This window comes from Labrus bergylta, chromosome 23, assembly GCF_963930695.1.
Source record: "Labrus bergylta chromosome 23, fLabBer1.1, whole genome shotgun sequence".
Classification (NCBI taxonomy): domain Eukaryota; kingdom Metazoa; phylum Chordata; class Actinopteri; order Labriformes; family Labridae; genus Labrus; species Labrus bergylta.
The window spans coordinates 14,600,773-14,618,596 of NC_089217.1; the positions used below are offsets into that span (position 1 = coordinate 14,600,773).

The following is a 17,824-nucleotide window of genomic DNA, read 5'->3' on the forward strand; positions in this document are numbered from 1 at the left end:
GGGGAAGTCATCCAATCCTCCTAAAGGGTGCCATATGATCTCCTTACCTTCTGTTAGCACAGGCCGTACGAGAGTTGTTACACTTAGATTGCCGCATAAACAGTTTGTAGCACTCTTCATTAAAAGGACATTACTCTCGTTGAAATTGCTTACAGGACAGTTGTTAAGCTGCAAAAACACATTCCAAAGCAAAGTCCAACACAAGGCCTTTTGAAATAATTGATTTAGGGTATGGGAAAAAAAAAGTAGCTACCTGGCAATCACCACTGAAACAAGAACACTTTCAGTGAATCTCCACACTGCCCTGTACCTCATCACTAGGTTCCACCAAGACTTGAAGTCAGATCACTGGATTTAAAGTCCAGAGTGCTAACCATTAAGCCACGGAACCAGTTGAATCATTACGTCAAGTGTTTTATTTTTTTTTCATTGCAGGACAAAAGTACTGGAAAGTTGCCAGTTGATGGTTGGCTAGCAGACCAAGATGCCAATCTCTCACAAGTCCTTTGATCATGTAGCTTTCACAGCCCCTCAGCATTCAGGTTTGTTGGCCCAATATTGAAACAGATATAAAGAGTCTCAATCACCATGAGCCAACCCTCAAGTGTAAACATACAGTTGTTTCTTAGAATAGATTCCTATACTAAATTTGACCTCGTAAGCTAGGACAAGCATAGGTGATGCAGTCAGGATGGCCGAGCGGTCTAAGGCGCTGCGTTCAGGTCGCAGTCTCCTCTGGAGGCGTGGGTTCGAATTCCACTTCTGACACACTTGTGCTTTTCCTTGCAACTGTATTTTCTTTATGCCCTCTTTATCCGGTTATCTGCCCTTTAACTGCAACACGCAAAAAATTGTTTCACTGCTATTTCAGGTTGCTTTACATTGGTTCCATGGTGTAATGGTTAGCACTCTGGACTCTGAATCCAGCGATCCAAGTTCAAATCTCGGTGGGACCTGGTTTTGAGGCATTCCAGGTTGAAAGTCTGTTACAGGGGCCATGATGGTCCAGGGAGACCAGGGAGACCTTGAGGGGAAGTCATCCAATCCTCCTAAAGGGTGCCATATGATCTCCTTACCTTCTGTTAGCACAGGCCGTACGAGAGTTGTTACACTTAGATTGCCGCATAAACAGTTTGTAGCACTCTTCATTAAAAGGACATTACTCTCGTTGAAATTGCTTACAGGACAGTTAAGCTGCAAAAACACAATCCAAAACAAAGTCCAACACAAGGCCTTTTGAAATAATTGATTTAGGGTATGGGGAAAAAAAAGAAGCTACATGGCAATCACCACTGAAACAAGAACATTTTCAGTGAATCTCCACACTGCCCTGTACCTCATCACTAGGTTCCACCAAGACTTGAAGTCAGATCACTGGATTCAAAGTCCAGAGTGCTAACCATTACACCACGGAACCAGTGGATTCATTACGTCAAGTGTTTTATTTATTTTTTTCATTGCAGGACAAAAGTACTGGAAAGTTGCCAGTTGATGGTTGGCTAGCAGACCAAGATGCCAATCTCTCACAAGTCCTTTGATCATGTAGCTTTCACAGCCCCTCAGCATTCAGGTTTGTTGGCCCAATATTAAAACAGATATAAAGAGTCTCAATCACCATGAGCCAACCCTCAAGTGTAAACATACAGTTGTTTCTTAGAATAGATTCCTATACTAAATTTGACCTCGTAAGCTAGGACAAGCATAGGTGATGCAGTCAGGATGGCCGAGCGGTCTAAGGCGCTGCGTTCAGGTCGCAGTCTCCTCTGGAGGCGTGGGTTCGAATCCCACTTCTGACACACTTGTGCTTTTCCTTGCAACTGTATTTTCTTTATGCCCTCTTTATCCGGTTATCTGCCCTTTAACTGCAACACGCAAAAAATTGTTTCACTGCTATTTCAGGTTGCTTTACATTGGTTCCATGGTGTAATGGTTAGCACTCTGGACTCTGAATCCAGCGATCCGAGTTCAAATCTCAGTGGGACCTGGTTTTGAGGCATTCCAGGTTGAAAGTCTGTTACAGGGGCCATGATGGTCCAGGGAGACCAGGGAGACCTTGAGGGGAAGTCATCCAATCCTCCTAAAGGGTGCCATATGATCTCCTTACCTTCTGTTAGCACAGGCCGTACGAGAGTTGTTACACTTAGATTGCCGCATAAACAGTTTGTAGCACTCTTCATTAAAAGGACATTACTCTCGTTGAAATTGCTTACAGGACAGTTGTTAAGCTGCAAAAACACATTCCAAAGCAAAGTCCAACACAAGGCCTTTCGAAATAATTGATCTAGGGTATGGGAAAAAAAAAGTAGCTACATGGCAATCACCACTGAAACAAGAACATTTTCAGTGAATCTCCACACTGCCCTAAACCACATCACCAGGTTCCACCGAGACTTGAACTCGGATCACTGGATTCAAAGTCCAGAGTGCTAGCCATTACACCATGGAACCAGTGGAATCATTATGTCAAGTGTTTTTTTTTTTTTTTTCATTGCAGGACAAAAGTACTGGAAAGTTGCCAGTTGATGGTTGGCTAGCAGACCAAGATGCCAATCTCTCACAAGTCCTTTGATCATGTAGCTTTCACAGCCCCTCAGCATTCAGGTTTGTTGGCCCAATATTGAAACAGATATAAAGAGTCTCAATCACCATGAGCCAACCCTCAAGTGTAAACATACAGTTGTTTCTTAGAATAGATTCCTATACTAAATTTGACCTCATAAGCTAGGACAAGCATAGGTGATGCAGTCAGGATGGCCGAGCAGTCTAAGGCGCTGCGTTCAGGTCGCAGTCTCCTCTGGAGGCGTGGGTTCGAATCCCACTTCTGACACACTTGTGCTTTTCCTTGCAACTGTATTTTCTGTATGCCCTCTTTATCCGTTTATCTGCCCTTTAACTGCAACACGCAAAAAATTGTTTCACTGCTATTTCAGGTTGCTTTACATTGGTTCCATGGTGTAATGGTTAGCACTCTGGACTCTGAATCCAGCAATCCGAATTCAAATCTCGGTGGGACCTGGTTTTGAGGCATTCCAGGTTGAAAGTCTGTTACAGGGGCCATGATGGTCCAGGGAGACCTTGAGGGGAAGTCATCCAATCCTCCTAAAGGGTGCCATATGATCTCCTTACCTTCTGTTAGCACAGGCCGTACGAGAGTTGTTACACTTAGATTGCCGCATAAACAGTTTGTAGCACTCTTCATTAAAAGGACATTACTCTCGTTGAAATTGCTTACAGGACAGTTGTTAAGCTGCAAAAACACATTCCAAAGCAAAGTCCAACACAAGGCCTTTTGAAATAATTGATTTAGGGTATGGGAAAAAAAAAGTAGCTACCTGGCAATCACCACTGAAACAAGAACACTTTCAGTGAATCTCCACACTGCCCTGTACCTCATCACTAGGTTCCACCAAGACTTGAAGTCAGATCACTGGATTTAAAGTCCAGAGTGCTAACCATTAAGCCACGGAACCAGTGGAATCATTACGTCAAGTGTTTTATTTTTTTTTCATTGCAGGACAAAAGTACTGGAAAGTTGCCAGTTGATGGTTGGCTAGCAGACCAAGATGCCAATCTCTCACAAGTCCTTTGATCATGTAGCTTTCACAGCCCCTCAGCATTCAGGTTTGTTGGCCCAATATTGAAACAGATATAAAGAGTCTCAATCACCATGAGCCAACCCTCAAGTGTAAACATACAGTTGTTTCTTAGAATAGATTCCTATACTAAATTTGACCTCGTAAGCTAGGACAAGCATAGGTGATGCAGTCAGGATGGCCGAGCGGTCTAAGGCGCTGCGTTCAGGTCGCAGTCTCCTCTGGAGGCGTGGGTTCGAATCCCACTTCTGACACACTTGTGCTTTTCCTTGCAACTGTATTTTCTGTATGCCCTCTTTATCCGTTTATCTGCCCTTTAACTGCAACACGCAAAAAATTGTTTCACTGCTATTTCAGGTTGCTTTACATTGGTTCCATGGTGTAATGGTTAGCACTCTGGACTCTGAATCCAGTGATCCGAATTCAAATCTCGGTGGGACCTGGTTTTGAGGCATTCCAGGTTGAAAGTCTGTTACAGGGGCCATGATGGTCCAGGGAGACCTTGAGGGGAAGTCATCCAATCCTCCTAAAGGGTGCCATATGATCTCCTTACCTTCTGTTAGCACAGGCCGTACGAGAGTTGTTACACTTAGATTGCCGCATAAACAGTTTGTAGCACTCTTCATTAAAAGGACATTACTCTCGTTGAAATTGCTTACAGGACAGTTGTTAAGCTGCAAAAACACATTCCAAAGCAAAGTCCAACACAAGGCCTTTCGAAATAATTGATCTAGGGTATGGGAAAAAAAAAGTAGCTACATGGCAATCACCACTGAAACAAGAACATTTTCAGTGAATCTCCACACTGCCCTATACCACATCACTAGGTTCCACCGAGACTTGAACTCAGATCACTGGATTCAAAGTCCAGAGTGCTAGCCATTACACCATGGAACCAGTGGAATCATTATGTCAAGTGTTTTTTTCTTTTATTTTCATTGCAGGACAAAAGTACTGGAAAGTTGCCAGTTGATGGTTGGCTAGCAGACCAAGATGCCAATCTCTCACAAGTCCTTTGATCATGTAGCTTTCACAGCCCCTCAGCATTCAGGTTTGTTGGCCCAATATTGAAACAGATATAAAGAGTCTCAATCACCATGAGCCAACCCTCAAGTGTAAACATACAGTTGTTTCTTAGAATAGATTCCTATACTAAATTTGACCTCATAAGCTAGGACAAGCATAGGTGATGCAGTCAGGATGGCCGAGCGGTCTAAGGCGCTGCGTTCAGGTCGCAGTCTCCTCTGGAGGCGTGGGTTCGAATCCCACTTCTGACACACTTGTGCTTTTCCTTGCAACTGTATTTTCTGTATGCCCTCTTTATCCGTTTATCTGCCCTTTAACTGCAACACGCAAAAAATTGTTTCACTGCTATTTCAGGTTGCTTTACATTGGTTCCATGGTGTAATGGTTAGCACTCTGGACTCTGAATCCAGCAATCCGAATTCAAATCTCGGTGGGACCTGGTTTTGAGGCATTCCAGGTTGAAAGTCTGTTACAGGGGCCATGATGGTCCAGGGAGACCTTGAGGGGAAGTCATCCAATCCTCCTAAAGGGTGCCATATGATCTCCTTACCTTCTGTTAGCACAGGCCGTACGAGAGTTGTTACACTTAGATTGCCGCATAAACAGTTTGTAGCACTCTTCATTAAAAGGACATTACTCTCGTTGAAATTGCTTACAGGACAGTTAAGCTGCAAAAACACAATCCAAAACAAAGTCCAACACAAGGCCTTTTGAAATAATTGATTTAGGGTATGGGGAAAAAAAAGAAGCTACATGGCAATCACCACTGAAACAAGAACATTTTCAGTGAATCTCCACACTGCCCTGTACCTCATCACTAGGTTCCACCAAGACTTGAAGTCAGATCACTGGATTCAAAGTCCAGAGTGCTAACCATTACACCACGGAACCAGTGGATTCATTACGTCAAGTGTTTTATTTATTTTTTTCATTGCAGGACAAAAGTACTGGAAAGTTGCCAGTTGATGGTTGGCTAGCAGACCAAGATGCCAATCTCTCACAAGTCCTTTGATCATGTAGCTTTCACAGCCCCTCAGCATTCAGGTTTGTTGGCCCAATATTAAAACAGATATAAAGAGTCTCAATCACCATGAGCCAACCCTCAAGTGTAAACATACAGTTGTTTCTTAGAATAGATTCCTATACTAAATTTGACCTCGTAAGCTAGGACAAGCATAGGTGATGCAGTCAGGATGGCCGAGCGGTCTAAGGCGCTGCGTTCAGGTCGCAGTCTCCTCTGGAGGCGTGGGTTCGAATCCCACTTCTGACACACTTGTGCTTTTCCTTGCAACTGTATTTTCTTTATGCCCTCTTTATCCGGTTATCTGCCCTTTAACTGCAACACGCAAAAAATTGTTTCACTGCTATTTCAGGTTGCTTTACATTGGTTCCATGGTGTAATGGTTAGCACTCTGGACTCTGAATCCAGCGATCCGAGTTCAAATCTCAGTGGGACCTGGTTTTGAGGCATTCCAGGTTGAAAGTCTGTTACAGGGGCCATGATGGTCCAGGGAGACCAGGGAGACCTTGAGGGGAAGTCATCCAATCCTCCTAAAGGGTGCCATATGATCTCCTTACCTTCTGTTAGCACAGGCCGTACGAGAGTTGTTACACTTAGATTGCCGCATAAACAGTTTGTAGCACTCTTCATTAAAAGGACATTACTCTCGTTGAAATTGCTTACAGGACAGTTGTTAAGCTGCAAAAACACATTCCAAAGCAAAGTCCAACACAAGGCCTTTTGAAATAATTGATCTAGGGTATGGGAAAAAAAAAGTAGCTACATGGCAATCACCACTGAAACAAGAACATTTTCAGTGAATCTCCACACTGCCCTATACCACATCACCAGGTTCCACCGAGACTTGAACTCGGATCACTGGATTCAAAGTCCAGAGTGCTAGCCATTACACCATGGAACCAGTGGAATCATTATGTCAAGTGTTTTTTTTTTTTTTTTCATTGCAGGACAAAAGTACTGGAAAGTTGCCAGTTGATGGTTGGCTAGCAGACCAAGATGCCAATCTCTCACAAGTCCTTTGATCATGTAGCTTTCACAGCCCCTCAGCATTCAGGTTTGTTGGCCCAATATTGAAACAGATATAAAGAGTCTCAATCACCATGAGCCAACCCTCAAGTGTAAACATACAGTTGTTTCTTAGAATAGATTCCTATACTAAATTTGACCTCATAAGCTAGGACAAGCATAGGTGATGCAGTCAGGATGGCCGAGCGGTCTAAGGCGCTGCGTTCAGGTCGCAGTCTCCTCTGGAGGCGTGGGTTCGGATCCCACTTCTGACACACTTGTGCTTTTCCTTGCAACTGTATTTTCTGTATGCCCTCTTTATCCGTTTATCTGCCCTTTAACTGCAACACGCAAAAAATTGTTTCACTGCTATTTCAGGTTGCTTTACATTGGTTCCATGGTGTAATGGTTAGCACTCTGGACTCTGAATCCAGCAATCCGAATTCAAATCTCGGTGGGACCTGGTTTTGAGGCATTCCAGGTTGAAAGTCTGTTACAGGGGCCATGATGGTCCAGGGAGACCTTGAGGGGAAGTCATCCAATCCTCCTAAAGGGTGCCATATGATCTCCTTACCTTCTGTTAGCACAGGCCGTACGAGAGTTGTTACACTTAGATTGCCGCATAAACAGTTTGTAGCACTCTTCATTAAAAGGACATTACTCTCGTTGAAATTGCTTACAGGACAGTTGTTAAGCTGCAAAAACACATTCCAAAGCAAAGTCCAACACAAGGCCTTTTGAAATAATTGATTTAGGGTATGGGAAAAAAAAAGTAGCTACCTGGCAATCACCACTGAAACAAGAACACTTTCAGTGAATCTCCACACTGCCCTGTACCTCATCACTAGGTTCCACCAAGACTTGAAGTCAGATCACTGGATTTAAAGTCCAGAGTGCTAACCATTAAGCCACGGAACCAGTGGAATCATTACGTCAAGTGTTTTATTTTTTTTTCATTGCAGGACAAAAGTACTGGAAAGTTGCCAGTTGATGGTTGGCTAGCAGACCAAGATGCCAATCTCTCACAAGTCCTTTGATCATGTAGCTTTCACAGCCCCTCAGCATTCAGGTTTGTTGGCCCAATATTGAAACAGATATAAAGAGTCTCAATCACCATGAGCCAACCCTCAAGTGTAAACATACAGTTGTTTCTTAGAATAGATTCCTATACTAAATTTGACCTCGTAAGCTAGGACAAGCATAGGTGATGCAGTCAGGATGGCCGAGCGGTCTAAGGCGCTGCGTTCAGGTCGCAGTCTCCTCTGGAGGCGTGGGTTCGAATCCCACTTCTGACACACTTGTGCTTTTCCTTGCAACTGTATTTTCTGTATGCCCTCTTTATCCGTTTATCTGCCCTTTAACTGCAACACGCAAAAAATTGTTTCACTGCTATTTCAGGTTGCTTTACATTGGTTCCATGGTGTAATGGTTAGCACTCTGGACTCTGAATCCAGTGATCCGAATTCAAATCTCGGTGGGACCTGGTTTTGAGGCATTCCAGGTTGAAAGTCTGTTACAGGGGCCATGATGGTCCAGGGAGACCTTGAGGGGAAGTCATCCAATCCTCCTAAAGGGTGCCATATGATCTCCTTACCTTCTGTTAGCACAGGCCGTACGAGAGTTGTTACACTTAGATTGCCGCATAAACAGTTTGTAGCACTCTTCATTAAAAGGACATTACTCTCGTTGAAATTGCTTACAGGACAGTTGTTAAGCTGCAAAAACACATTCCAAAGCAAAGTCCAACACAAGGCCTTTCGAAATAATTGATCTAGGGTATGGGAAAAAAAAAGTAGCTACATGGCAATCACCACTGAAACAAGAACATTTTCAGTGAATCTCCACACTGCCCTATACCACATCACTAGGTTCCACCGAGACTTGAACTCAGATCACTGGATTCAAAGTCCAGAGTGCTAGCCATTACACCATGGAACCAGTGGAATCATTACGTCAAGTGTTTTATTTATTTTTTTTTCATTGCAGGACAAAAGTACTGGAAAGTTGCCAGTTGATGGTTGGCTAGCAGACCAAGATGCCAATCTCTCACAAGTCCTTTGATCATGTAGCTTTCACAGCCCCTCAGCATTCAGGTTTGTTGGCCCAATATTAAAACAGATATAAAGAGTCTCAATCACCATGAGCCAACCCTCAAGTGTAAACATACAGTTGTTTCTTAGAATAGATTCCTATACTAAATTTGACCTCGTAAGCTAGGACAAGCATAGGTGATGCAGTCAGGATGGCCGAGCGGTCTAAGGCGCTGCGTTCAGGTCGCAGTCTCCTCTGGAGGCGTGGGTTCGAATCCCACTTCTGACACACTTGTGCTTTTCCTTGCAACTGTATTTTCTTTATGCCCTCTTTATCCGGTTATCTGCCCTTTAACTGCAACACGCAAAAAATTGTTTCACTGCTATTTCAGGTTGCTTTACATTGGTTCCATGGTGTAATGGTTAGCACTCTGGACTCTGAATCCAGCGATCCGAGTTCAAATCTCAGTGGGACCTGGTTTTGAGGCATTCCAGGTTGAAAGTCTGTTACAGGGGCCATGATGGTCCAGGGAGACCAGGGAGACCTTGAGGGGAAGTCATCCAATCCTCCTAAAGGGTGCCATATGATCTCCTTACCTTCTGTTAGCACAGGCCGTACGAGAGTTGTTACACTTAGATTGCCGCATAAACAGTTTGTAGCACTCTTCATTAAAAGGACATTACTCTCGTTGAAATTGCTTACAGGACAGTTGTTAAGCTGCAAAAACACATTCCAAAGCAAAGTCCAACACAAGGCCTTTCGAAATAATTGATCTAGGGTATGGGAAAAAAAAAGTAGCTACATGGCAATCACCACTGAAACAAGAACATTTTCAGTGAATCTCCACACTGCCCTATACCACATCACCAGGTTCCACCGAGACTTGAACTCGGATCACTGGATTCAAAGTCCAGAGTGCTAGCCATTACACCATGGAACCAGTGGAATCATTATGTCAAGTGTTTTTTTTTTTTTTTTCATTGCAGGACAAAAGTACTGGAAAGTTGCCAGTTGATGGTTGGCTAGCAGACCAAGATGCCAATCTCTCACAAGTCCTTTGATCATGTAGCTTTCACAGCCCCTCAGCATTCAGGTTTGTTGGCCCAATATTGAAACAGATATAAAGAGTCTCAATCACCATGAGCCAACCCTCAAGTGTAAACATACAGTTGTTTCTTAGAATAGATTCCTATACTAAATTTGACCTCATAAGCTAGGACAAGCATAGGTGATGCAGTCAGGATGGCCGAGCGGTCTAAGGCGCTGCGTTCAGGTCGCAGTCTCCTCTGGAGGCGTGGGTTCGGATCCCACTTCTGACACACTTGTGCTTTTCCTTGCAACTGTATTTTCTGTATGCCCTCTTTATCCGTTTATCTGCCCTTTAACTGCAACACGCAAAAAATTGTTTCACTGCTATTTCAGGTTGCTTTACATTGGTTCCATGGTGTAATGGTTAGCACTCTGGACTCTGAATCCAGCAATCCGAATTCAAATCTCGGTGGGACCTGGTTTTGAGGCATTCCAGGTTGAAAGTCTGTTACAGGGGCCATGATGGTCCAGGGAGACCTTGAGGGGAAGTCATCCAATCCTCCTAAAGGGTGCCATATGATCTCCTTACCTTCTGTTAGCACAGGCCGTACGAGAGTTGTTACACTTAGATTGCCGCATAAACAGTTTGTAGCACTCTTCATTAAAAGGACATTACTCTCGTTGAAATTGCTTACAGGACAGTTGTTAAGCTGCAAAAACACATTCCAAAGCAAAGTCCAACACAAGGCCTTTTGAAATAATTGATTTAGGGTATGGGAAAAAAAAAGTAGCTACCTGGCAATCACCACTGAAACAAGAACACTTTCAGTGAATCTCCACACTGCCCTGTACCTCATCACTAGGTTCCACCAAGACTTGAAGTCAGATCACTGGATTTAAAGTCCAGAGTGCTAACCATTAAGCCACGGAACCAGTGGAATCATTACGTCAAGTGTTTTATTTTTTTTTCATTGCAGGACAAAAGTACTGGAAAGTTGCCAGTTGATGGTTGGCTAGCAGACCAAGATGCCAATCTCTCACAAGTCCTTTGATCATGTAGCTTTCACAGCCCCTCAGCATTCAGGTTTGTTGGCCCAATATTGAAACAGATATAAAGAGTCTCAATCACCATGAGCCAACCCTCAAGTGTAAACATACAGTTGTTTCTTAGAATAGATTCCTATACTAAATTTGACCTCGTAAGCTAGGACAAGCATAGGTGATGCAGTCAGGATGGCCGAGCGGTCTAAGGCGCTGCGTTCAGGTCGCAGTCTCCTCTGGAGGCGTGGGTTCGAATCCCACTTCTGACACACTTGTGCTTTTCCTTGCAACTGTATTTTCTGTATGCCCTCTTTATCCGTTTATCTGCCCTTTAACTGCAACACGCAAAAAATTGTTTCACTGCTATTTCAGGTTGCTTTACATTGGTTCCATGGTGTAATGGTTAGCACTCTGGACTCTGAATCCAGTGATCCGAATTCAAATCTCGGTGGGACCTGGTTTTGAGGCATTCCAGGTTGAAAGTCTGTTACAGGGGCCATGATGGTCCAGGGAGACCTTGAGGGGAAGTCATCCAATCCTCCTAAAGGGTGCCATATGATCTCCTTACCTTCTGTTAGCACAGGCCGTACGAGAGTTGTTACACTTAGATTGCCGCATAAACAGTTTGTAGCACTCTTCATTAAAAGGACATTACTCTCGTTGAAATTGCTTACAGGACAGTTGTTAAGCTGCAAAAACACATTCCAAAGCAAAGTCCAACACAAGGCCTTTCGAAATAATTGATCTAGGGTATGGGGAAAAAAAAGTAGCTACATGGCAATCACCACTGAAACAAGAACATTTTCAGTGAATCTCCACACTGCCCTATACCACATCACTAGGTTCCACCGAGACTTGAACTCGGATCACTGGATTCAAAGTCCAGAGTGCTAGCCATTACACCATGGAACCAGTGGAATCATTATGTCAAGTGTTTTTTTCTTTTTTTTTCATTGCAGGACAAAAGTACTGGAAAGTTGCCAGTTGATGGTTGGCTAGCAGACCAAGATGCCAATCTCTCACAAGTCCTTTGATCATGTAGCTTTCACAGCCCCTCAGCATTCAGGTTTGTTGGCCCAATATTGAAACAGATATAAAGAGTCTCAATCACCATGAGCCAACCCTCAAGTGTAAACATACAGTTGTTTCTTAGAATAGATTCCTATACTAAATTTGACCTCATAAGCTAGGACAAGCATAGGTGATGCAGTCAGGATGGCCGAGCGGTCTAAGGCGCTGCGTTCAGGTCGCAGTCTCCTCTGGAGGCGTGGGTTCGAATCCCACTTCTGACACACTTGTGCTTTTCCTTGCAACTGTATTTTCTGTATGCCCTCTTTATCCGTTTATCTGCCCTTTAACTGCAACACGCAAAAAATTGTTTCACTGCTATTTCAGGTTGCTTTACATTGGTTCCATGGTGTAATGGTTAGCACTCTGGACTCTGAATCCAGCGATCCGAATTCAAATCTCGGTGGGACCTGGTTTTGAGGCATTCCAGGTTGAAAGTCTGTTACAGGGGCCATGATGGTCCAGGGAGACCTTGAGGGGAAGTCATCCAATCCTCCTAAAGGGTGCCATATGATCTCCTTACCTTCTGTTAGCACAGGCCGTACGAGAGTTGTTACACTTAGATTGCCGCATAAACAGTTTGTAGCACTCTTCATTAAAAGGACATTACTCTCGTTGAAATTGCTTACAGGACAGTTAAGCTGCAAAAACACAATCCAAAACAAAGTCCAACACAAGGCCTTTTGAAATAATTGATTTAGGGTATGGGGAAAAAAAAGAAGCTACATGGCAATCACCACTGAAACAAGAACATTTTCAGTGAATCTCCACACTGCCCTGTACCTCATCACTAGGTTCCACCAAGACTTGAAGTCAGATCACTGGATTCAAAGTCCAGAGTGCTAACCATTACACCACGGAACCAGTGGATTCATTACGTCAAGTGTTTTATTTATTTTTTTCATTGCAGGACAAAAGTACTGGAAAGTTGCCAGTTGATGGTTGGCTAGCAGACCAAGATGCCAATCTCTCACAAGTCCTTTGATCATGTAGCTTTCACAGCCCCTCAGCATTCAGGTTTGTTGGCCCAATATTAAAACAGATATAAAGAGTCTCAATCACCATGAGCCAACCCTCAAGTGTAAACATACAGTTGTTTCTTAGAATAGATTCCTATACTAAATTTGACCTCGTAAGCTAGGACAAGCATAGGTGATGCAGTCAGGATGGCCGAGCGGTCTAAGGCGCTGCGCTCAGGTCGCAGTCTCCTCTGGAGGCGTGGGTTCGAATCCCACTTCTGACACACTTGTGCTTTTCCTTGCAACTGTATTTTCTTTATGCCCTCTTTATCCGGTTATCTGCCCTTTAACTGCAACACGCATTGTTTCACTGCTATTTCAGGTTGCTTTACATTGGTTCCATGGTGTAATGGTTAGCACTCTGGACTCTGAATCCAGTGATCCGAATTCAAATCTCGGTGGGACCTGGTTTTGAGGCATTCCAGGTTGAAAGTCTGTTACAGGGGCCATGATGGTCCAGGGAGACCAGGGAGACCTTGAGGGGAAGTCATCCAATCCTCCTAAAGGGTGCCATATGATCTCCTTACCTTCTGTTAGCACAGGCCGTACGAGAGTTGTTACACTTAGATTGCCGCATAAACAGTTTGTAGCACTCTTCATTAAAAGGACATTACTCTCGTTGAAATTGCTTACATGACAGTTGTTAAGCTGCAAAAACACATTCCAAAGCAAAGTCCAACACAAGGCCTTTTGAAATAATTGATTTAGGGTATGGGAAAAAAAAAGTAGCTACCTGGCAATCACCACTGAAACAAGAACATTTTCAGTGAATCTCCACACTGCCCTGTACCTCATCACTAGGTTCCACCAAGACTTGAAGTCAGATCACTGGATTCAAAGTCCAGAGTGCTAACCATTAAGCCACGGAACCAGTGGAATCATTACGTCAAGTGTTTTATTTTTTTTTCATTGCAGGACAAAAGTACTGGAAAGTTGCCAGTTGATGGTTGGCTAGCAGACCAAGATGCCAATCTCTCACAAGTCCTTTGATCATGTAGCTTTCACAGCCCCTCAGCATTCAGGTTTGTTGGCCCAATATTGAAACAGATATAAAGAGTCTCAATCACCATGAGCCAACCCTCAAGTGTAAACATACAGTTGTTTCTTAGAATAGATTCCTATACTAAATTTGACCTCGTAAGCTAGGACAAGCATAGGTGATGCAGTCAGGATGGCCGAGCGGTCTAAGGCGCTGCGTTCAGGTCGCAGTCTCCTCTGGAGGCGTGGGATCGAATCCCACTTCTGACACACTTGTGCTTTTCCTTGCAACTGTATTTTCTGTATGCCCTCTTTATCCGTTTATCTGCCCTTTAACTGCAACACGCAAAAAATTGTTTCACTGCTATTTCAGGTTGCTTTACATTGGTTCCATGGTGTAATGGTTAGCACTCTGGACTCTGAATCCAGTGATCCGAATTCAAATCTCGGTGGGACCTGGTTTTGAGGCATTCCAGGTTGAAAGTCTGTTACAGGGGCCATGATGGTCCAGGGAGACCTTGAGGGGAAGTCATCCAATCCTCCTAAAGGGTGCCATATGATCTCCTTACCTTCTGTTAGCACAGGCCGTACGAGAGTTGTTACACTTAGATTGCCGCATAAACAGTTTGTAGCACTCTTCATTAAAAGGACATTACTCTCGTTGAAATTGCTTACAGGACAGTTGTTAAGCTGCAAAAACACATTCCAAAGCAAAGTCCAACACAAGGCCTTTTGAAATAATTGATTTAGGGTATGGGAAAAAAAAAGTAGCTACCTGGCAATCACCACTGAAACAAGAACACTTTCAGTGAATCTCCACACTGCCCTGTACCTCATCACTAGGTTCCACCAAGACTTGAAGTCAGATCACTGGATTTAAAGTCCAGAGTGCTAACCATTAAGCCACGGAACCAGTGGAATCATTACGTCAAGTGTTTTATTTTTTTTTCATTGCAGGACAAAAGTACCGGAAAGTTGCCAGTTGATGGTTGGCTAGCAGACCAAGATGCCAATCTCTCACAAGTCCTTTGATCATGTAGCTTTCACAGCCCCTCAGCATTCAGGTTTGTTGGCCCAATATTGAAACAGATATAAAGAGTCTCAATCACCATGAGCCAACCCTCAAGTGTAAACATACAGTTGTATGCAGGAGCTGCGTTCAGGTCGCAGTCTCCTCTGGAGGCGTGGGTTCGAATCCCACTTCTGACACACTTGTGCTTTTCCTTGCAACTGTATTTTCTTTATGCCCTCTTTATCCGGTTATCTGCCCTTTAACTGCAACACGCAAAAAATTGTTTCACTGCTATTTCAGGTTGCTTTACATTGGTTCCATGGTGTAATGGTTAGCACTCTGGACTCTGAATCCAGCGATCTGAGTTCAAATCTCGGTGGGACCTGGTTTTGAGGCATTCCAGGTTGAAAGTCTGTTACAGGGGCCATGATGGTCCAGGGAGACCAGGGAGACCTTGAGGGGAAGTCATCCAATCCTCCTAAAGGGTGCCATATGATCTCCTTACCTTCTGTTAGCACAGGCCGTACCGTACGAGAGTTGTTACACTTAGATTGCCGCATAAACAGTTTGTAGCACTCTTCATTAAAAGGACATTACTCTCGTTGAAATTGCTTACAGGACAGTTGTTAAGCTGCAAAAACACATTCCAAAGCAAAGTCCAACACAAGGCCTTTCGAAATAATTGATCTAAGGTATGGGAAAAAAAAAGTAGCTACATGGCAATCACCACTGAAACAAGAACATTTTCAGTGAATCTCCACACTGCCCTGTACCACATCACTAGGTTCCACCGAGACTTGAACTCAGATCACTGGATTCAAAGTCCAGAGTGCTAGCCCTTACACCATGGAACCAGTGGAATCATTATGTCAAGTGTTTTTTTTTTTTTTTTCATTGCAGGACAAAAGTACTGGAAAGTTGCCAGTTGATGGTTGGCTAGCAGACCAAGATGCCAATCTCTCACAAGTCCTTTGATCATGTAGCTTTCACAGCCCCTCAGCATTCAGGTTTGTTGGCCCAATATTGAAACAGATATAAAGAGTCTCAATCACCATGAGCCAACCCTCAAGTGTAAACATACAGTTGTTTCTTAGAATAGATTCCTATACTAAATTTGACCTCGTAAGCTAGGACAAGCATAGGTGATGCAGTCAGGATGGCCGAGCGGTCTAAGGCGCTGCGTTCAGGTCGCAGTCTCTTCTGGAGGCGTGGGTTCGAATCCCACTTCTGACACACTTGTGCTTTTCCTTGCAACTGTATTTTCTGTATGCCCTCTTTATCCGTTTATCTGGCCTTTAACTGCAACACGCAAAAAATTGTTTCACTGCTATTTCAGGTTGCTTTACATTGGTTCCATGGTCTAATGGTTAGCACTCTGGACTCTGAATCCAGTGATCCGAATTCAAATCTCGGTGGGACCTGGTTTTGAGGCATTCCAGGTTGAAAGTCTGTTACAGGGGCCATGATGGTCCAGGGAGACCTTGAGGGGAAGTCATCCAATCCTCCTAAAGGGTGCCATATGATCTCCTTACCTTCTGTTAGCACAGGCCGTACGAGAGTTGTTACACTTAGATTGCCGCATAAACAGTTTGTAGCACTCTTCATTAAAAGGACATTACTCTCGTTGAAATTGCTTACAGGACAGTTGTTAAGCTGCAAAAACACATTCCAAAGCAAAGTCCAACACAAGGCCTTTTGAAATAATTGATTTAGGGTATGGGAAAAAAAAAGTAGCTACCTGGCAATCACCACTGAAACAAGAACACTTTCAGTGAATCTCCACACTGCCCTGTACCTCATCACTAGGTTCCACCAAGACTTGAAGTCAGATCACTGGATTTAAAGTCCAGAGTGCTAACCATTAAGCCACGGAACCAGTGGAATCATTACGTCAAGTGTTTTATTTTTTTTTCATTGCAGGACAAAAGTACCGGAAAGTTGCCAGTTGATGGTTGGCTAGCAGACCAAGATGCCAATCTCTCACAAGTCCTTTGATCATGTAGCTTTCACAGCCCCTCAGCATTCAGGTTTGTTGGCCCAATATTGAAACAGATATAAAGAGTCTCAATCACCATGAGCCAACCCTCAAGTGTAAACATACAGTTGTATGCAGGAGCTGCGTTCAGGTCGCAGTCTCCTCTGGAGGCGTGGGTTCGAATCCCACTTCTGACACACTTGTGCTTTTCCTTGCAACTGTATTTTCTGTATGCCCTCTTTATCCGTTTATCTGGCCTTTAACTGCAACACGCAAAAAATTGTTTCACTGCTATTTCAGGTTGCTTTACATTGGTTCCATGGTGTAATGGTTAGCACTCTGGACTCTGAATCCAGTGATCCGAATTCAAATCTCGGTGGGACCTGGTTTTGAGGCATTCCAGGTTGAAAGTCTGTTACAGGGGCCATGATGGTCCAGGGAGACCAGGGAGACCTTGAGGGGAAGTCATCCAATCCTCCTAAAGGGTGCCATATGATCTCCTTACCTTCTGTTAGCACAGGCCGTACGAGAGTTGTTACACTTAGATTGCCGCATAAACAGTTTGTAGCACTCTTCATTAAAAGGACATTACTCTCGTTGAAATTGCTTACATGACAGTTGTTAAGCTGCAAAAACACATTCCAAAGCAAAGTCCAACACAAGGCCTTTTGAAATAATTGATTTAGGGTATGGGAAAAAAAAAGTAGCTACCTGGCAATCACCACTGAAACAAGAACATTTTCAGTGAATCTCCACACTGCCCTGTACCTCATCACTAGGTTCCACCAAGACTTGAAGTCAGATCACTGGATTCAAAGTCCAGAGTGCTAACCATTAAGCCACGGAACCAGTGGAATCATTACGTCAAGTGTTTTATTTTTTTTTCATTGCAGGACAAAAGTACTGGAAAGTTGCCAGTTGATGGTTGGCTAGCAGACCAAGATGCCAATCTCTCACAAGTCCTTTGATCATGTAGCTTTCACAGCCCCTCAGCATTCAGGTTTGTTGGCCCAATATTGAAACAGA

At 43.7% G+C, this 17,824-nt stretch overlaps 38 non-coding genes across 38 annotated transcripts; 31 read left to right on the forward strand and 7 right to left on the reverse strand.

The window, feature by feature from the left end:
- The first annotated feature begins 685 nt into the window (after positions 1–685).
- trnal-cag (transfer RNA leucine (anticodon CAG)) lies at positions 686–768 on the forward strand. Its single transcript has one exon. It is a non-coding gene; the product is annotated as a tRNA-Leu (tRNA).
- A 116-nt stretch (positions 769–884) lies between these two features.
- trnaq-cug (transfer RNA glutamine (anticodon CUG)) lies at positions 885–956 on the forward strand. The gene has a single exon. It is a non-coding gene; the product is annotated as a tRNA-Gln (tRNA).
- Positions 957–1,713: 757 nt separating this feature from the next.
- On the forward strand, positions 1,714–1,796 carry trnal-cag (transfer RNA leucine (anticodon CAG)). The gene has a single exon. It is a non-coding gene; the product is annotated as a tRNA-Leu (tRNA).
- A 116-nt stretch (positions 1,797–1,912) lies between these two features.
- On the forward strand, positions 1,913–1,984 carry trnaq-cug (transfer RNA glutamine (anticodon CUG)). Its single transcript has one exon. It is a non-coding gene; the product is annotated as a tRNA-Gln (tRNA).
- Positions 1,985–2,376: 392 nt separating this feature from the next.
- trnaq-uug (transfer RNA glutamine (anticodon UUG)) lies at positions 2,377–2,448 on the reverse strand. Its single transcript has one exon. It is a non-coding gene; the product is annotated as a tRNA-Gln (tRNA).
- Positions 2,449–2,744: 296 nt separating this feature from the next.
- On the forward strand, positions 2,745–2,827 carry trnal-cag (transfer RNA leucine (anticodon CAG)). Its single transcript has one exon. It is a non-coding gene; the product is annotated as a tRNA-Leu (tRNA).
- A 116-nt stretch (positions 2,828–2,943) lies between these two features.
- trnaq-cug (transfer RNA glutamine (anticodon CUG)) lies at positions 2,944–3,015 on the forward strand. The gene has a single exon. It is a non-coding gene; the product is annotated as a tRNA-Gln (tRNA).
- Positions 3,016–3,764: 749 nt separating this feature from the next.
- Positions 3,765–3,847, forward strand: trnal-cag (transfer RNA leucine (anticodon CAG)). The gene has a single exon. It is a non-coding gene; the product is annotated as a tRNA-Leu (tRNA).
- A 116-nt stretch (positions 3,848–3,963) lies between these two features.
- On the forward strand, positions 3,964–4,035 carry trnaq-cug (transfer RNA glutamine (anticodon CUG)). The gene has a single exon. It is a non-coding gene; the product is annotated as a tRNA-Gln (tRNA).
- Positions 4,036–4,418: 383 nt separating this feature from the next.
- Positions 4,419–4,490, reverse strand: trnaq-uug (transfer RNA glutamine (anticodon UUG)). The gene has a single exon. It is a non-coding gene; the product is annotated as a tRNA-Gln (tRNA).
- A 297-nt stretch (positions 4,491–4,787) lies between these two features.
- Positions 4,788–4,870, forward strand: trnal-cag (transfer RNA leucine (anticodon CAG)). Its single transcript has one exon. It is a non-coding gene; the product is annotated as a tRNA-Leu (tRNA).
- A 116-nt stretch (positions 4,871–4,986) lies between these two features.
- trnaq-cug (transfer RNA glutamine (anticodon CUG)) lies at positions 4,987–5,058 on the forward strand. The gene has a single exon. It is a non-coding gene; the product is annotated as a tRNA-Gln (tRNA).
- A 748-nt stretch (positions 5,059–5,806) lies between these two features.
- Positions 5,807–5,889, forward strand: trnal-cag (transfer RNA leucine (anticodon CAG)). Its single transcript has one exon. It is a non-coding gene; the product is annotated as a tRNA-Leu (tRNA).
- Positions 5,890–6,005: 116 nt separating this feature from the next.
- Positions 6,006–6,077, forward strand: trnaq-cug (transfer RNA glutamine (anticodon CUG)). The gene has a single exon. It is a non-coding gene; the product is annotated as a tRNA-Gln (tRNA).
- Positions 6,078–6,469: 392 nt separating this feature from the next.
- Positions 6,470–6,541, reverse strand: trnaq-uug (transfer RNA glutamine (anticodon UUG)). The gene has a single exon. It is a non-coding gene; the product is annotated as a tRNA-Gln (tRNA).
- Positions 6,542–6,837: 296 nt separating this feature from the next.
- trnal-cag (transfer RNA leucine (anticodon CAG)) lies at positions 6,838–6,920 on the forward strand. Its single transcript has one exon. It is a non-coding gene; the product is annotated as a tRNA-Leu (tRNA).
- Positions 6,921–7,036: 116 nt separating this feature from the next.
- trnaq-cug (transfer RNA glutamine (anticodon CUG)) lies at positions 7,037–7,108 on the forward strand. The gene has a single exon. It is a non-coding gene; the product is annotated as a tRNA-Gln (tRNA).
- A 749-nt stretch (positions 7,109–7,857) lies between these two features.
- trnal-cag (transfer RNA leucine (anticodon CAG)) lies at positions 7,858–7,940 on the forward strand. Its single transcript has one exon. It is a non-coding gene; the product is annotated as a tRNA-Leu (tRNA).
- A 116-nt stretch (positions 7,941–8,056) lies between these two features.
- Positions 8,057–8,128, forward strand: trnaq-cug (transfer RNA glutamine (anticodon CUG)). Its single transcript has one exon. It is a non-coding gene; the product is annotated as a tRNA-Gln (tRNA).
- A 383-nt stretch (positions 8,129–8,511) lies between these two features.
- On the reverse strand, positions 8,512–8,583 carry trnaq-uug (transfer RNA glutamine (anticodon UUG)). Its single transcript has one exon. It is a non-coding gene; the product is annotated as a tRNA-Gln (tRNA).
- Positions 8,584–8,881: 298 nt separating this feature from the next.
- trnal-cag (transfer RNA leucine (anticodon CAG)) lies at positions 8,882–8,964 on the forward strand. The gene has a single exon. It is a non-coding gene; the product is annotated as a tRNA-Leu (tRNA).
- Positions 8,965–9,080: 116 nt separating this feature from the next.
- Positions 9,081–9,152, forward strand: trnaq-cug (transfer RNA glutamine (anticodon CUG)). The gene has a single exon. It is a non-coding gene; the product is annotated as a tRNA-Gln (tRNA).
- A 392-nt stretch (positions 9,153–9,544) lies between these two features.
- On the reverse strand, positions 9,545–9,616 carry trnaq-uug (transfer RNA glutamine (anticodon UUG)). The gene has a single exon. It is a non-coding gene; the product is annotated as a tRNA-Gln (tRNA).
- Positions 9,617–9,912: 296 nt separating this feature from the next.
- On the forward strand, positions 9,913–9,995 carry trnal-cag (transfer RNA leucine (anticodon CAG)). The gene has a single exon. It is a non-coding gene; the product is annotated as a tRNA-Leu (tRNA).
- A 116-nt stretch (positions 9,996–10,111) lies between these two features.
- On the forward strand, positions 10,112–10,183 carry trnaq-cug (transfer RNA glutamine (anticodon CUG)). The gene has a single exon. It is a non-coding gene; the product is annotated as a tRNA-Gln (tRNA).
- Positions 10,184–10,932: 749 nt separating this feature from the next.
- trnal-cag (transfer RNA leucine (anticodon CAG)) lies at positions 10,933–11,015 on the forward strand. The gene has a single exon. It is a non-coding gene; the product is annotated as a tRNA-Leu (tRNA).
- Positions 11,016–11,131: 116 nt separating this feature from the next.
- trnaq-cug (transfer RNA glutamine (anticodon CUG)) lies at positions 11,132–11,203 on the forward strand. Its single transcript has one exon. It is a non-coding gene; the product is annotated as a tRNA-Gln (tRNA).
- Positions 11,204–11,586: 383 nt separating this feature from the next.
- trnaq-uug (transfer RNA glutamine (anticodon UUG)) lies at positions 11,587–11,658 on the reverse strand. Its single transcript has one exon. It is a non-coding gene; the product is annotated as a tRNA-Gln (tRNA).
- A 297-nt stretch (positions 11,659–11,955) lies between these two features.
- Positions 11,956–12,038, forward strand: trnal-cag (transfer RNA leucine (anticodon CAG)). Its single transcript has one exon. It is a non-coding gene; the product is annotated as a tRNA-Leu (tRNA).
- A 116-nt stretch (positions 12,039–12,154) lies between these two features.
- trnaq-cug (transfer RNA glutamine (anticodon CUG)) lies at positions 12,155–12,226 on the forward strand. Its single transcript has one exon. It is a non-coding gene; the product is annotated as a tRNA-Gln (tRNA).
- Positions 12,227–12,974: 748 nt separating this feature from the next.
- Positions 12,975–13,057, forward strand: trnal-cag (transfer RNA leucine (anticodon CAG)). The gene has a single exon. It is a non-coding gene; the product is annotated as a tRNA-Leu (tRNA).
- A 111-nt stretch (positions 13,058–13,168) lies between these two features.
- Positions 13,169–13,240, forward strand: trnaq-cug (transfer RNA glutamine (anticodon CUG)). The gene has a single exon. It is a non-coding gene; the product is annotated as a tRNA-Gln (tRNA).
- Positions 13,241–13,998: 758 nt separating this feature from the next.
- On the forward strand, positions 13,999–14,081 carry trnal-cag (transfer RNA leucine (anticodon CAG)). Its single transcript has one exon. It is a non-coding gene; the product is annotated as a tRNA-Leu (tRNA).
- Positions 14,082–14,197: 116 nt separating this feature from the next.
- Positions 14,198–14,269, forward strand: trnaq-cug (transfer RNA glutamine (anticodon CUG)). The gene has a single exon. It is a non-coding gene; the product is annotated as a tRNA-Gln (tRNA).
- Positions 14,270–15,136: 867 nt separating this feature from the next.
- On the forward strand, positions 15,137–15,208 carry trnaq-cug (transfer RNA glutamine (anticodon CUG)). Its single transcript has one exon. It is a non-coding gene; the product is annotated as a tRNA-Gln (tRNA).
- Positions 15,209–15,605: 397 nt separating this feature from the next.
- On the reverse strand, positions 15,606–15,677 carry trnaq-uug (transfer RNA glutamine (anticodon UUG)). The gene has a single exon. It is a non-coding gene; the product is annotated as a tRNA-Gln (tRNA).
- Positions 15,678–15,973: 296 nt separating this feature from the next.
- On the forward strand, positions 15,974–16,056 carry trnal-cag (transfer RNA leucine (anticodon CAG)). The gene has a single exon. It is a non-coding gene; the product is annotated as a tRNA-Leu (tRNA).
- A 1,055-nt stretch (positions 16,057–17,111) lies between these two features.
- trnaq-cug (transfer RNA glutamine (anticodon CUG)) lies at positions 17,112–17,183 on the forward strand. Its single transcript has one exon. It is a non-coding gene; the product is annotated as a tRNA-Gln (tRNA).
- Positions 17,184–17,824: the final 641 nt, after the last annotated feature.